Raw genomic sequence first — 16,905 nt, forward strand, 5'->3', positions numbered from 1 at the left:
GTGACAATGAAACTTGACACCAACTGGCTCTCTGACTTGAGTGTCTCTGTCCAAGCCAATTTATTCCTCCTTCACACCTTGCTGGAAATTTTGGGCTAAAAGGTGAGTCTGCCGTGTACATGTCATGTTACTACCCTTCATGAGGACCTGGGTACACGCTACAAAGTCTGACCTAGCCCCACATCCCTCTCCAGACTCCTCGCTGCTCTCATCCCCCACCAGGCACCCTAGGAAATCCTTATGCGTGGCAGCGCCTGGCTGTTGTTCATGCTGTTTCCTCTGCTGAGACTGGCTTTGGTCTCTTGGCAGGAACCTCCCCCAGTTCAGGGCTCACCCTAAGGGTTCCTTATTCCACAATCTTCTCAGAATTCCCCAGTTACTCTTCTCTGAACATACAATGGACTAGCTTCCTCCACTTTTTTTAACTTTTTATTTTCTATTGGGGTATAGCAGACCAGAGACATTACTTTGCCAACAAAGGTCTGTCTAGTCGAAGCTATGATTTTTGCAATAGTCATGTGTGGATGTGAGAGTTGGACTGTAAAGAAAGCTGAGTGCCAAAGAACTGATGCTTTTGAACTGTGGTGTTGGAGAAGACTTAAGAGTCTCTTGGACTTCAAGGAGATCCAACCAGTTGATCCTAAAGGAAATCAGTCCTCCATTATCATTGGAAGTACTGATGCTGAAGCTGGAATTCCAATACTTTGGCCACCTAATGTGAAGAACTGACTCATTGGAAAAGACCCTGATGCTGGGAAAGATTGAGGGCAGGAGGAGAAGGGGGCAACAGAGGATGAGATGGTTGGATGGCATCAGCAATTCAATGGACAAGGGCTTGAGCAAGGTCCAGGAGTTGGTGATGGACAGGGAAGCCTGTTGTGCTGCAGTCCATGGGGTCACAAAGAGTCAGACACGACTGAGCGACTGAACTGAACTGAACTGACAGCCAATTAGCAAGGTTGTGGTAGTTTTAGGTGGAGAGCAGAGGAACTCAGCCATACATATACATGTATCCATTCTCCTCCAAGCTTCCTTCCCATCCAGGCTGCCACACAGCACTGAGCAGAGTTCCCTGTGCTACGCAGTTGGTCCTTGGTGGCTATCCGTTTTAAATAGCAGTGTGTACATGTCAATCCCAAACTCTTCCCATTTGTAGAATCCATGACACATCACAGTATTTACTCATCCGTTGCTGCATCTGTCCTACCTGCTGACTGAGGATTATGCTCGGCACCTAAATGGTGCTCAGTGCTTTTTTACGAAATGCAGAATGAATGAATGGGCAGGAATGGAGGGCATCCAGGGTTACTGCACTTAAGGTAATAGCGCTGGGATCTGAACTTGCATTTCTTTGACTACAGAGCCTTAAAACAGTCCCTCCACAATGACCGTCTGAAGATGGTGCTGGGATGGCTATATCTGAATCTCCAGGGCAGGTGTTTGGTAAAAATATAGGTTCCCAGGAGCCTCCCACATCCAATAAGTTGGATCACCTGGTGGACTGAGTTAGAAGGGAAAGAAAAGGCGTCAGAATCCCTGTTTGTTTGTTTAATCCCTCTTGGGCTTGTACCTCCAGGAATATGTCCTCGGAAATAATTCACAGATGCACATGGATGTGGTCCATAGACTCTCTTGCAATTTTATTTAAGATAAAAAGAAAAAAATTAGAAGCAACCTACATTTTCATCAGAAAAGGGGAATGGTGGCCAAACTAATTATGTTACATATGTATATACATATATCCTCTGGAATACCAGGGAACCATCACAAGAGAATGAGTAAAATAAACCTCCTTAAAAGGATCTCCGAGACACATTTTAACTGAAAAAGGCAGGTCAGGGAGGAAAGGTGTGTTCTTTTATTTCTCTTAAAACAAACAAAAAAAAATCTGACACATAGGTAGCTCTTATTCACTTTTATAACTGCATAAATACATTAGTAAAAGTGTGGAAAAGTATACACCATCTTGTTAACAGTGATTTCCTCTGTAACTTGAGGATAAAATGATTTAAAGTCAAATCAGAATGAAAAACTTCCCAGGCAAGAGGGAATATTTTGGGGTGACAGATATGTCACACTTGGATTGTATGTACAAATTTACTAAAAATTATAGAATTGTGCTCTTAACAGGAGTGCATTTTATGATATGTAAATTATACCACAATAAAAGGTGTTTTAAAAACAAGCTTCCCAGGTGATTTTGATGTGCATTTAATTTGGGGAAGCCCCAGCTGTACAATGCCTTTCCTTTTCCTGAACCCTATCTTCCTTTCTTATATGAATATGCTTACCCTTCCTTGGGAAAGGTGATAATAAAATCAAGAGCACAATAAAAATCAAAATCATAAATACTTCCACAGAATTTCTGCCACTTTGCATATTTGAGGAATAGTGAAACGAAAGCCCACCAGAATTAGAATCCCTGAGAGAATTCCTACTCTTTTCAAGTTCAAGTTCAACAGAGGGTCTGACCTTGAACTTTGCCGCTGAAGTCTATAGCTAATCACCGCCCTTGAAAAAGCCATACCCACAGGGCTGCATTTTGAAACATGGGACTTAATAATACCTACCTCACAGGGCAGTGTAAGGTAAAATGAAAGAACTTTGCATTTGATAGGAATCTGTAGTCTGTATACCTGGCCTGCCCTGGTTCTCAGTCAAGAAATCTGATGTGTGGCTGACTCATGTTGATATGTGGCAAAAAAACCATCCCAATATTGTAAAGTAATTACCCTCCAAGTAAAATAAAGACATTCATTTTTTTAAAAAAAGAAAGCCGATACTGGGATCTTCAACTCCAGACCTCAGTATATTGATCAGGGTGAGACTTTGGCTCACTAATAGTTGATTTCTAAGTGGCAAGAGCCTGGGTCGGGGGCTTTCCAGGTGGCCCCGGTGGTAAAGAATCCCCTGCCAATGCAGGAGGCTCAAGAGACTTGGGTTCGATCCCTGAGTTGGGAAGATCCCCTGGAGGAGGGCATGGCAGCCCACTCCAGTATTCTGGCCTGGAGAATCCCATGGACAGAGGAGCCTGGCGGGCTACAGTCCACAGGGTCACAAAGAGTCGGACACAGCTGAGCACACACAGCATCATCAAGAGCCTGGGTGAGTAAGATTTCACTGCCAGGACCCACGCCGATGCAGCGAACTAGTAAAATCTTCTTTCTAGCAGCATCTTCTTCCTAGGTACCTAGCTACAGAGAGAGTCAATCCATCGTCCTCACAGTGCAGCACAAGACCCAGGAAGGGTGGACTAGCCTCGCGGCCATGGCTGTCACCGGATGGCCCGGGAGAACATTTCCCATTGTGGAGCAGTGTTCCAGCCTCCACATGGCCTGGCAGAGCACCTCATCCCTGTTCTTCTTCATTTCCGGTGCACGTCACGGGACGCTCCTCTTTCTGGAAACCTAACGAGACTCTGCACTTTGCAGGCAGGCTGGCCTCAGTCACCCAGCCCAAGAAATGGCCCAAGAAGTGTGTGTGTGTGCTCAGCGATGTCCAACTGTTTGCGACCCTAGGGACTGCAGCCCGCCAGGCTCCTCTGTCCGTGGGGTTGCCAAGGCAAGAATATTGGAGTGGGCTGCCGTTTCCTCCTCCAGGGCATCTTCCCCACCCATGGACTGAACCTGCATCTCTTGCCTCTGCTGCATTGGCAGGTCATCTGGGGAGCCCACATGCCCAAGAAGGGCTCTCCTAATGTTGGCACTCCATCACTCATGCCGCCCTCTCTACGTGCACCAGGCTGTTTCAAACACGCCACACACATCAACTCCTTGACTCCTCACTGCCCCTCTGAAGTGGGTACAACTTTATCATCGCTCCTATTTCAGAGATAAGGAAACTGAGACATCACTAGGTGGGTCACACAGTTAAGAGGTGGGGCTGGGGTTAGAGCGCCTCCCTTCACCACCATTTTTTTGCTGTGCCATTTTGCTCTCCATCAACAATAGTTCCCTTTTCCCTTCTAGTTTTTCTTTATAACACAATCCTTAAGAGTCTTATGAGGTCAAACTAGGTCACTGCTTCATCTTTCTATTTACCTTCAAGCCCAGTGATTCAAGAACCTTCACCATCGCAGATTCTGCTTTTTTCCTGCTCTCTCTTTCCCCCTGATATTTGCATAACAGAGCAGCTCACATTTTTGGTGCTTTAACTCAAGGGAGCTAAATGTGCTCAGCAGTAGAAAGAGGCATAAAATAGAAGGGAAAGTATAGACAGAAGATAACTTCAGTATCTGACCTATTTTCTTTTTGGTGTTGGAGACAGGTATTCCTTTCAAAGTACAAAGTGTAACTTGAGGGACCATGGAAACTTTAATCACTCTGGTATAATTTTTCTTCCAGTAGAAAATGTTTTCTCTACCTTGAACATGAATTTTATTTTATTTTTTTAATGTAAATGTCCTTGAAGAAGAAATGCACGTGACAGTGTGAAAGAGTTTAATTCTGGCACAAGGACCTTGGTATCTGGTCTCTGTTCTGTCATTTGCTGGCTGAATGGCTTTTCGTTTGTCACGTGGATTCTCTGAGCTTCAGATTCTTCATCTGTGAGATGCTTTCCTTGTGGGACTGAGAGGGTGAGGCTCCACGAGCATGATATTCCACCCACAGGATTGGACACCACTAGATGGTGTCTTTTATTGCAAGCAGGAGTCATCCTACTTTCCTGGGCTTTATTCTTGCACTTAACTGTACCTCACCATCAGAAGCCATGAAAGCTCTATTTAGGAGAGTGGGGGGAAATTTCACATTCTTTGGAGGATTGTTTACCAGGATTAAATAACCGTGAGGTAATATAACTTTGGCAATCTAAGTTGCTTGTAAATGTAATGGATTATGAGTTCAATACTAATCCTTCATTCCAAAGACAGTTTTGAGCGGAAAACATGCCCAAATCAGAGGGGGCGTCATGTCTGCTATGGTCATTACCTTGCTGCGGGGTTGGATGTGACAGTGGTAAGAAACGCTGGGATTTCCCATGGTGGCCCAGTGGTTAAGACCCCGCACTTCCCCTGCAAGGGGCACGGTTCGATCCCTGGTTGGGGAACTAACATCCTGCATGCCTTGTGGCCAAAAAAAAGAAAGAAAGAAAATTTCTTTAACTGAATACAAATGAAAATACAACATGTCGACTTAACTTTTTTCTAATTAAAAAAAGAAATGCTAAAGACTCGAAAGAAGAGGTGAGGGTCATCACAGGCAGATGAGCGAAGCTGGAGATACAGAAGGAGAACATACCACTGAGCACCCTGGGAAGTCTACAAGGGTAGTCAAGGGTAACTGAGGGTAGATGAACATCATGGGGCTTCCGAGGTGGCTCAGTGGATAAAGAATCTGCCTGTAATGCAGGAGGCACAGGAGACACTGGTTCAATCCCTGAGTTGGGAAAATGCCCTGGAGGAGGTCATGGTGACCCACTCCAGAATTCTTGCCTGGAGAATCCCACGGACAGAGGAGCCTGGAGGGCTACAGCCCATGGAGTCACAAAGAATCAGACATGACTGAAGGGCCTGAACCACACATGCACAAGCATCAAGTGAGGGAGCATTTGGAATTAAGCCAGGAGCATTAGCTGGACTCGGGAGGGAATAGAGAATTGTGTCATTGAGGTCATGACCTCAGTGGGGTAATGGGAGGTCAAGAGACCAGGGGACTAACATGTGGCCGGTGCAATAGACTGAATGATTCTGTCCCCCTAGATTCATGTGTTGAAACCTAACCCCCAGTGGGATAGTATTTGGAGGTGGGGCCTTTGGGAAGTGATTCAGTCATGAGGGTGGAGCCCTCACGATTCTGATGAGTATCCATCTCTTGTCCCTCATCTCTTCCACCATGTGAAGGACACAGCAAGAGGAGAGCCACCGAGGAACCAGGAAGTGGGCTCTCACCAGGTCTGAGGAGTCTTAATCTTAGATTTCCCAGCCTCAAGAACTAGGAGAAGTAAATGTCATTGGAGCCACCCCATCTGTGACATTCTGTCATGAGAGCCCAGACAGACCACCACCCCAGGGACCTGCACATGAGAACGGGGAGGTTGCAAAAGCCAGAATCTATTTCTAAGCAGTGTTGTATCACGTTGCTATGCTTCAAGTACCAGAAAGGCAGCTGTTTGTTTTTTTTCCCTTTTTCCCTTTAATTTAAATATTTCATACTGTTATTGATTGACCTACCTCTTGTCTGGGCTCTAAGAGGGAGGCAGATATGATTTGTCTGTAAATGGCTATCTGAGCTTCTGGAATGATGAGCTGACAGCTCCCTGCAGACGAGCAGACAGACAGGGCATGGTCATGGCTGCTTCTTTTATTTTTTAAGACATTTTTATGAGAATATAATTGCTTTGCAGTGTCGTGTTAGCGTCTGCAGTGGAGAAAAGTGAACCAGCTCTACGCATACATATGTCCCGTCTTTTGGGGACTCTTCTCCCCTGTAAGTTATCACAGAGTACTGAGGAGAGTTCCCTGTGCTATACAATATGTTCTCACTAATCATCTGTTTTATGCATTCGCTAAGTCACTTCAGTCGTGTCTGACTCTCTGAGACCCAATGGGCTCTAGTCCTCCCAGCTTCTCTGTCCATGGGATTCTCCAGGAAAGAATGTTGGAGTGGGTTGCCTTGCCTTCCTCCAAGGGATCTTCCCGAGTTCCAGGGATCAAACCTATGGCTCTTCCATCTCCTGCATTGGCAGGCAGGTTCTTTACCACTAGCGCCCCCTGGGAAGCTATTATTTTATACACAGTGGTGTGTTAATATATACATCAGTCTCAACCTCCCAAGTCATCCCACCTCTGCCTTCCCACCCTGGAGTCCATGGGCTTGTTCTCTACATCTACACCTTTATTTCTGCTTTGCAAATGTGTTCCTCTCTATCATCTTTCTAGATTCCAGATATATGCTTTAATATGATATACGTTTTTCTCTGAGTTACTTCCCTCTATGTGCCACTCTCTACGTCCATCTACGTCTCTGCAAAAGGTACAATTTAGTTCCTTTTTATGGCTAAGTAATATTTCATCATACATGTGTGCCACGTCATCTTCACCCATTCCCCTCTTCATGGGCATTTAGGTTGCTTCCAAGTGCTGGTTAGTCTAAAGAGTGCTGCAATGAACACTGAGGTGCACATATCTTTTGGGATTTATGGTTTTCTCTGGGTATATGCCCAGGAGTGGTATTGTTGAATCGTATCTTAGTTCTATTTTTCATTCTTTTTTTTTTTTTTTTTTTTAATATTATTTTATTAGTTGGAGGCCAATCACTTTACAACATTTCAGTGGGTTTTGTCATACATTGACATGAATCAGCCATATAGTTACATGTATTCCCCATCCCGATCCCCCCTCCCACCTCCCTCCCCACCCGACTCCTCAGGGTCCTCCCAGTGCACCAGGCCCGAGCACCTGACTCATGTATCCCACCTGGGCTGGTGGTCCGTTTCACCATAGATAATATACATGCTGTTCTTTCAAAACATCCCACCCTCACGTTCTCCCCCAGAGTTCAAAAGTCTGTTCTGTATTTCTGTGTCTCTTTTTCTGTTTTGCATATAGGGTTATCGCCACCATCTATCTAAATTCCGTATATATGTGTTAGTATACTGTAATGTTCTTTATCTTTCTGACTTACTTCACTCTGTATAATGGGCTCCAGTTTCATCCATCTCATTAGAACTGATTCAAATGAATTCTTTTTAACGGCTGAGGAACCTCCACACTGTTCTGCATAGTGACTGCATCAATTTACATTCCTACCAACAGTGTAAGAGGGTTCCCTGAAGGGGGAGCTACAACAGAAGACACCTCCCCAATCAAGCCTGGGGCAATGCTAAACCATATCTGAGAGAATAAGGCCAGTAGAGAAGACTTCCTCTCTCTGCAAGTGTCTCGGCACTTCTGTCATATACCTACAATAGCCAATTTCCCACAAAAATTTAGAACAAATCATCTTAGAAGGGTTAATTTCCTGGGATTCTTGCTAAATTCTTGTTGTTCAGTTGCTCAGTCATGTCTGACTCTTTGCAACCCCATGGACTGCAGCACACCAGACTCCCCTCTCCTTCACTATTTCCCAGAGTTTGCTCAAATTCATGTCCATTGGATCAGTGATGCTGTCTAAGTATCTCGTCCTCTGTCATCCCCTTCTCCTGCCCTCAATCTTTCACTGCAATGAGTGAAAGCATCGGTGCTTCCAATGAATATTCAGGGTTGATTTTTTTTAGGATTGACTGGTTTGATTTCCTTGCAGTCCAAGAGACTCTCAAGAGTCTTCTCTAGCACCACCTTTCAAAAGCACCAAGATTCATGCTAAAATTAAGTCTCAAAAGCACCTTTAAAAAAAGCACAGATCTGATGACAACACTGCCTGCTCTGAAACCTTCCTGGGCATCCGTCTGTCCATAAACAAAGTTCAAATTCCCTAAAATAATGTGACCTGACCCCAGACCACTGCTTTGGGTTTCTCTGCCACTCTTCATATCTCAGACTCCTAACCTGATTCCTGGCTCCGTCACCGTTTCCCAAACAGTCTGTGTGATTTCCTGCCCCATGCACTTGCCTCCCTCCTGAAGGAGCATCCTCCCAGCCCTGGTAGATTTTACAGCTGTCCTTTGATACATCCTTCAGGGGACAGTGCCCCCATCCCAGAGACTGCCAGTAGGGATCTGTAGTGATCTGCATCAGATCTGATCACATCTGTAGTGATCTGATGCCTTTATCTGCCTGGGCTCACACAGTTTTGTGGATGAGTCTTTATAAAGGCAGGTGAGTATTTGAGTTTTATACTAATTTACAACTTAAATGTTCCTACTTCGAATAGAAAGCATTTTGAGATGACCACTGTAGATTTTTTTCTGTCAACACAGAAACCCAGTGTTTCTCCCTGCTGCAAGAGAACATTGTCCTTGTTGAGGTCCTGTGGTGGTTCTAATCTTAATGAGTACTGAGAGCATCGTTATTTGATGGCCCTGCTCCTGTTTTTCACAGATATTCCTGACCATTTCCCTCGAAGCAGCCTGCTTGCTGACTCACTGGGAAATATGTTCAAGATGGAAGGACTCCTCCTTTCCCCCCATGCCTCACCTTTCCTGGATTTTATTGCAGTTTCCGAGGAGGAGCCATAAATCTATGTCCTTCAGTTTGAAGAGGTGCACAAGGAATTCAGCAGCTTGGTAAGGGAGGCTAGAGAAAGGGCTTCCAAGGCAGAAACAATGAGGCGCACAGGCATAGAGTCAAGAGGAATCCACAGGGCTGATGCTTTGTGTGTTGGATTCCTGCAGTGTTTATAGACCCAGTGGTTCCATTTAGGAGACAGGAGGGAGAAGCATCTTCCTGGAATGCAGAAATAACACACGACCATATATTTCTTATTCCAGGATAGAAGGGCAGGCAGGCTCTGCAAACGACCTGATTTCTGCTGGCTAAGCAACAGAAAGAAAGGCAACGGCTGCCTCTCCCAGCTCAGATGAGCTGGGACTCAGCTCCACGACCTCAACTTCCAGAACTGGATGTGTCTCTGCATTTCCAGGGACTATCCCACCCCCCCCCCTCACTTTGTTCTAGACTTCCCCTCAGCTTGTGTTTCTTTGGTAATGCTTTGTGATCCCCGCCCCGGGGTTATACTGTTGGACTGATACACAGCAGTATCGCAATTGAACGGAGATCTTTGTTCAGAGATATATCACGTTTCCATGCCAACGAACTCCAAGAGGCAACCAGTGTTTCTCCCTTACTCCCTCTCTACCTCCTTCAGCTCCTCCTTTCCTCCCTTATTTCTCTCTTTTTCTCCTTTCCTTTCTTCTTGCTTTCACCTTCTTTCTTTCTTCTTTTTCTTTCCTTTTAAATGCTTCATGTAGTATTCAACTTTGCATGTGCGGGCATGCTGTCAGTCCAGTTGAATTCAGTCGCTCAATTATGTCTGACTCTTTGTGACCCCAGGGACTGTAGCCCACCAGGCTCCTCTGTCCCTGGAATTTTCCCAGGTCCTACTGGACCATGTTACCATTTCCTTCTCCAGGGGATCTTCCCAATCCAGGGATCAAGCTAGCATCTCCTGCATTGGCAGTTGGGTTCTTTATCACTGAGCCACCTGGAAAATCCCACTCAATTTTGTAGGTGAAGGTAAAATGCAATTGTCAGAGGAATGAGCACAAAAGAAGAGAGGAGAGACTGTTATTGTTCAGTCGCTCAGTCGTGTCTGATTCTTTGCGACCCCATGGATTGCAGCATGCCAGGCTTTCTTGTCCTTCACCATCTCCCAGAGTTTGCTCAAACTCACGTCCATTGAGTCGGTGATGCCACCTAACCATCTCATCCTCTGTAGCCCCCTTCTCCTCCTGCCTTCCATATTTCCCAGCATCAGGATCTTTTCCAATGAGTCAGCTCTTCACATCAGGTGGCCAAAGTATTGGAGCTTCACTTCAGCATCAGTCCTTCTGATGAATATTCAGGTCTGATTTCCTTTAGGACTGACTGGTTTGATCTCCTTGCAGTCCAACGGACTCTCAAAGAGAAACTGTAGGGAAGGTTTTTCCAGATCATCATCCAATCTGCATGCAGACTTTCCAGCTTGGAGTTTTGCTGTTTCGTGTACACTTACAAAGCTAGTCTCCAGGGGACTGGTTTTATGTGATATTGGGCACAGAGAGGCAAGGACGCCGGGGAGCTCTCAGACGATGGCTTCCATTTTCTCTTTGGGATGGGAGATGGCAGCAGGCATGGAAACCAGGAGAGAAGGTGGCAGTGGGGTGGCTCTGGCAGAGGCGAAGATGGGGGGGAACGTCACCCTTCCCCCACCTGCATGGATGCTAATTGCTTTAAGAACACAGACTGCCTTCTTAACTCTGGATATCCGTTCTCTCCTGCCCAACCTTGCTCCCCACACTTCTGTCCCCTTTATGAATCTTTGCAGAATTGAATTGAGACACCCACTTATCCTTTCCCTCCCACACTGGCCTCCTCCACTGCTGATCCCCCATCCTGTCCCAGTTGCATCTGCTCTTATTCAGCTGGGCTTCTTAGGACATCAAGGACACAAGGACTGTATAATGACTTTTGGTCTCCGGGGACAGAAATGCAGTTCCAATTGCCCTGAAAAAGAAAAGATGAGGATTGTGGTGGTATTTTTTTCACAAAACTGCCAAGTTCAGAGACAGAAACTATGGAAAGGACCAAACAGTGATATCAAGAGAGAGACACTTTGTCTCCTGGAGCTCCGTGTCTCCCTGGATGGGCTATATTCTCCCTCCCCATATGTCCCTCCAGCCCTTCAAGTTCACATCTAAATGCCATAAGTCCCTTATGCATGAATGAGTTCTGCTCAGAGAGCACGTTTATAATTTGTTCGTTAAGTCCAATAAAGTTAGCCTGGGTACCCGACCAACACAATTGGCTATATAGGTACTGTACTGTAATAGGTTTATAATACTTGATAAATAAAAAGCAAACACAAACAAATAAAGAAAACACTTTTAATCTTACAGTACAGTACCTTAAAAAGTACTGTTGTATGAATTACATCATCGTGGCTGCTTTTACGCTTGCTTCTGGACACCCTGGGCTTGAAATAAAGACATGGTACTTCTGTACTGTATACATTTCTGTACAGTAGAGTAGGCAAAAGCATAACCACTTGTAAAGGATGCACACATGTGACAGTTACGCTGGATATGTGAACTAACTTACACAATTGGGCATGTGAGCATGTGCTTGCATCTTTGAACATTTGAAACTTGAAGATTCATATGTAGGGGACTTACTATAGAAAAAGTGTTTCTTCATAATGAATTAGTTCCAGCAAAACTTGTTGGGTCTGAATCTGGTTGACAGGGTTTGTGCTGTTAGCTTAGGCATGTATATACCTTGAGAGAAAAGCTATGACAATCCTAGGTAGTGTATTAACAAGCAGATGTCACTTTGCCGACAAAGGTCCCTATAGTCAAAGCTATGGTTTTTCCGCTAGTCCTGGACAGATGTGAGAGTGGACCATAAAGAAGGCTGAGAGCTGAAAAATTGATGGTTTCAAACTGTGGTGAAGAGAAGACTCTTGAGAGTCCCTTGGACAGCAAGATCAAACCAGTCAATCTGAAAGGAAATCAACCTTGACTATTCATTGGAAGGGCTGGGGCTGAAGCTGAAACTCCAATACTTGGCCACCTGATGCAAAGAGCTGACTCACTGAGAAAGACCCCATGGCTGGGACGATTGAAGGCAAGAGGAGAAGGGGGCAACAGAGGATGAGAAGGCTGGAAGGCATCACCGACTCAATGGACATGAGTTTGAGTAAACTTTGTGATGTGATGAAGGAGAGGGAAACCTGGTGTGCTGCAGTCCACGAGGTCGCAAAAAGTCAGACATCGAGAGGGAGGTGGGAGGGGGGATCGGGATGGGGAATACGTGTAACTCTATGGCTGATTCATATCAATGTATGACAAAACCCACTGAAAAAAAAAAAAGTCAGACATCACTTAGCAAGCAACAACAACAATGTACCAGTCACTCAGACCATTGCAGTAAGACACGCTTATTGTCCACACCTGAGACTTGAATCTGGCTGGAGGACAAGGAGTGGGGTTAGACTCATCTTCATTCAAGGATTAAAATGGTCAAGTGGGAGAAGGGTGGTTTGGGGGGGGGTTGCTTATAGGAGAGGAAATGCAGATGAATTTCAAGCAGCAAAAATTGGAGTGGTACTCACCACGGTACCTTTCCTTCCCTCCCCACAATCACCAGTGTTAGAAAAGTTGAATCTTGATTTACTCAGGCCATCAAAGAGAGAGGGGGGTTAAAAGAACCATCAATCCACCCGGTAGGATTTGGCTCCTCTTTTATAGTTGATGGCAACTAATGAACTTCAAAGTGGCATTTCTTTGCATGTGGCCAGTTATAAGTGGCCGGCAGTTAAGCCCAAATGCTGTAATGACTAACTCAGAAAGTCCATTTTGAAACTCTCTGGTTGGTTCCTTCCCAAAGATATTTATGAGCACTTAGAACGGCTGCTTCCGGGCACTGGAAGAAAACATCACCATCTTGCAACGTTATGACTTTAATACCAATAAATGGGAAAGGAAGCATAAATGATAATAATCTGGGGAAAGCATCCTCTTCTCATTTCCTGCCTGCTTGCCAAGCTGTGTGCTGTTTTGACAGGAAGCAGGGGAAGCATATTCAAATCTGTCCCTCGCCTCCATCCACGCCATCCTTGCTGTGGTTTCAGCCTCACCATCTCTTTCTCGGACCACCCCTCTGTCTCCCGACCCAGATCCCCACCTCTCTTCTCCCCTGGTCTCAGGTCACCCTCCGCTCTGCTGCTGTCGAGATCTGCAAAGCTCAGCACCATCTGCAATGCTCTGCAAGTTCTCTCCTGCCTCGCTGATGGCTCCCATGACTAACTCTCTAGAACAATATTCCTCACACCTCCCTCACATGCCTCCCAGCTTTATGATATTTTGCTGCATTTTTGTATCATCTTCACAATGCTTTTCTTAATATTTTAAGTTCACTTACTAATTTTTACTTCAACTTACCCTTGTCCTGAGCAATAATCTTCATTAAATTTCCATTTCCATGTTTTTGTGTGTGGGTAAGTTTTGTTTTTATTAAATATGAAGAAAAGTCAGAATAAGTAAAAGAGTGATTTTTTAAAAAAATGTTTCTAAAATGACCTGGTATGCCAACAAAGGTATGTGTGCTCCCCTTTGGGAACACTGGCCCTTGGGATTAAATCCAAACATAATGTGGTTTCCGATTCTTCTTAATCGGCCTCCAGCTACCCTTCTGGGCCTGTGTCTCTCTGGTTGGTTCTGAATATTCTTTGAATTCTTCACATATACACATGCACCTTTGCACCTGCTGTTCATCTGCCTGGAAAGACATCTTCCCACTTCTTTACTGGACAAACCATCCTTACCCTAAGATACTCACCCTCTTGGTGAAACTCTGCAAGTTATGATTCCTCTGAACAGTTGGTCAGACTATGAGGCAAACATTACACTGTGTTTATGGATCATATAGTGTGTGCATGCTCAGTCATGTCTGACTCTTTTGCGACCCCATAGACTGTAGCCCTCCAGGCTCCTCTGTCCATGGGATTCTCCAGGCAATACTGGGGTGGATTGTCATTTCCTTCTCCAGGGGATCTTCTCAACCCAGGGATCAAACCCGCATCTCCTGATGCATGTGTGGATGACTTGGCCCATTTTGGGCCCTGCGCCAGTCATGACCTCCTACCAGGTACAGGCTATTCTCACTCCTATTTGTATTGGAATGCCCGGCCCAAGGACCCCCACAGACAAGATTCGCTGGGCTTGTTGCAATCACATCTGTTCCGTTCCTCCTTTGCCAATAGCAGTGGAGATCATTTTGCTCTCAAGAACTACAACAGAAGGTATTTGCAGAAGGTCCATAGTACGTTTTGTGGGCTCTGCGTCTGCCCACAGAACCACCGACTATTTTAGAATTTTAGAAAGCAGTGCTTCTTGCTTTTCTTCTGGTCAGTTGTAATAGAGCGTTACAACAGAACATGTTCATCCACTCACGTTCCTCTGTCCCGGGGAAATGCAAGGTTACTACCTACGGTTTCCTACGTTCTCTTTGTGACTAATCCCATTCTCTCTCACCCAAGGCAGTGAATTCCAAGTGGCAGTGAGAGGGATGTTCCCCACAAATGAAGTTGAATCCGTTCTAATTCGTTATTTTAATAGAGACTAACTAGCAAATTTTAAAAATTAGATTTTAGTATTTAAAAAAAATTCACATGTGAAACACCTCGCAACAGAGTAAGCTTTCCCCTACTAAAATACAATCTCTAAGGAAATAGGGATGATATCTGCTTTGGATTTCTCCTTTTATTTTATTTTCAAAATTTCACAAGTGCATACTCAGTCCCTGGGCGCAGGGCCTTCAACATAGCAGGTGCATGGCGCATGTTTTAAAGGAATTGCACCTACGTGTCCCTGACTGTGTTAGTGGAAGAGCCCACTGCATGCGGAGGTGGACCGGGGTGTGGGTAGGGGGGTGGGTGTGGGTAACACAGGCAGAAGACACGTGCACAAACGCACAAACCTTAATCTAGAGTCTGAACAAGTCACTTACACTCATGCATGACTGCATGTCTAATGCTTCTCCATGTTAACCTCAGCTCTCTGAGCCTATGGATTTTCAAAATCCATAAACAGTAACAAAATCACTTTTTTTTGTGAGACACTGCAAGATGATAATGCTATATATGATATTAAATCCCCTTAGTGTATACAATTCTTTGAATATGGGTCCACATGGTGATTATCTTTGCATGGGATAAATTATGGCTATTTTTATGGGCTTCTTTTTTACTTTTTTACATTTCTGTAATAAACACGAGTTGCTTTAAAGATCTTCTTTCTCTTTATGGTAGAAAGCTTCTCTTTCTTTCTCTTACAAAAAAAGAAATCTATTAAATCAGGAAAGTTTGGGGTTCCTGGTTCTAAATACATCTTCTTTGCCTCCCTCCTCTGAAAAATTTTCAGCCCCTCCTTCATCCCAAGAATCCTGGAGCTTCATCTCTCTCAACCTCAGCCCCAAACTCCTCTTTTACTCCTCTCTGCGTCCCACACCACATAGCTGATGCCAACAATAGATGGGGGAAGGGAGAGTGGTAGATGAGGAGGGCACGGTAGATGGAGGGGGGTGCTTTGAAACGCCATCCTGAGCAAAAAATGAGAGTTAAGAGTTTGTGATCCCTTTGCCATGAGATGATGTGCTTTAAAACAAGACAGTTACAGTTTTATTGAGATGTAACTCACTTACCATACAAGTCACTCATTTTAAGTGTACAAGTCAATAGTTTTTAGTATATTTACAAAGTTGCACCCTCACCACCACCACAGATTTTAGGATATTTTTACCACACCAGAAAGAACTCCATAACCATTAGCAGTCACTCCTCATTTCAACCCAACTCCCCAGTCCTGTCATCAAGAATCTACTTTCTGTCTCTAAATATAATTGCCTATTCTGAACACTTCATATCAGTGGAATCATAGAATATGTGGCCTTTTGTGACTGAGTTTTTTCACCTCACGTGTTTTTAAGGTTTGTTCTCACTGTAACACATATTGGCATTTTATTTCTTTTATTTGCTGAGTAATGCCCCTTGCATGGATATATTACATTGTATTCATCCAGTCATTATTCGATGCATAACTGTCTCCACACTTGGCTCTCGTCAATAACACCATGAACAGCTGTGTGCAGGCTTTTGTGTGGCCGTAGGTCAGCATCTCTCTTGGATATACACCTAGGAGTGGAATCCCTGGGCCAGGTGGTGACTCTCTGTGTGAACTTTGCGGAAACTGCCTGAGGGACGGCTCAGCTGAGAGAGTGGGAAAGGCCTGCTTAAAGATTCTTGCTCACTGATGTCTGGGGTGGGAGGGTCCCTAGAGGTGAGAGCAGACCTGGCCCTGTGAAGCCCCCAGAGCTGCAAACCACCCCAGATGCCTTCTCACTGCTAGTGTCTGCATCTTGCCCTCGGGAGAAGTCAGGTCCTAAATGGTTTCTGAGTCAAAAATTTGAGAATTCGCCCCAGAGAAAATGCATCCTGAAGTCAAGACTCATGACGCATCATCAAAGTGAAAGTGATGGTTGCTCAGGCGTGTCTGACTCTTTGCCGCCCCGTGGACTGCAGCCCACCAGGCTCCTTTGTCCGTGGAATTCTCCAGGCGAGAATACTGGAGTGGGGTGCCATTCTCTTCTCCTGGGGATCTTCCTGACCCAGGAGCAAACTCAGGTCTCCTGATCTGCAGGCAGATTCTTTACTGATTGAGCCACGGGGAACCCTACGGCACACCACAAAGAGTATTACGTTCCCCGAGCAAACAAAGCATGCAAGGCAGAAGGCTTTGTGCTGGAACGTTCAGGTCCTTCCTCAGCTGGTCCAG

This window comes from Muntiacus reevesi, chromosome 22 (assembly GCF_963930625.1).
Source record: "Muntiacus reevesi chromosome 22, mMunRee1.1, whole genome shotgun sequence".
Lineage (NCBI taxonomy): Eukaryota > Metazoa > Chordata > Mammalia > Artiodactyla > Cervidae > Muntiacus > Muntiacus reevesi.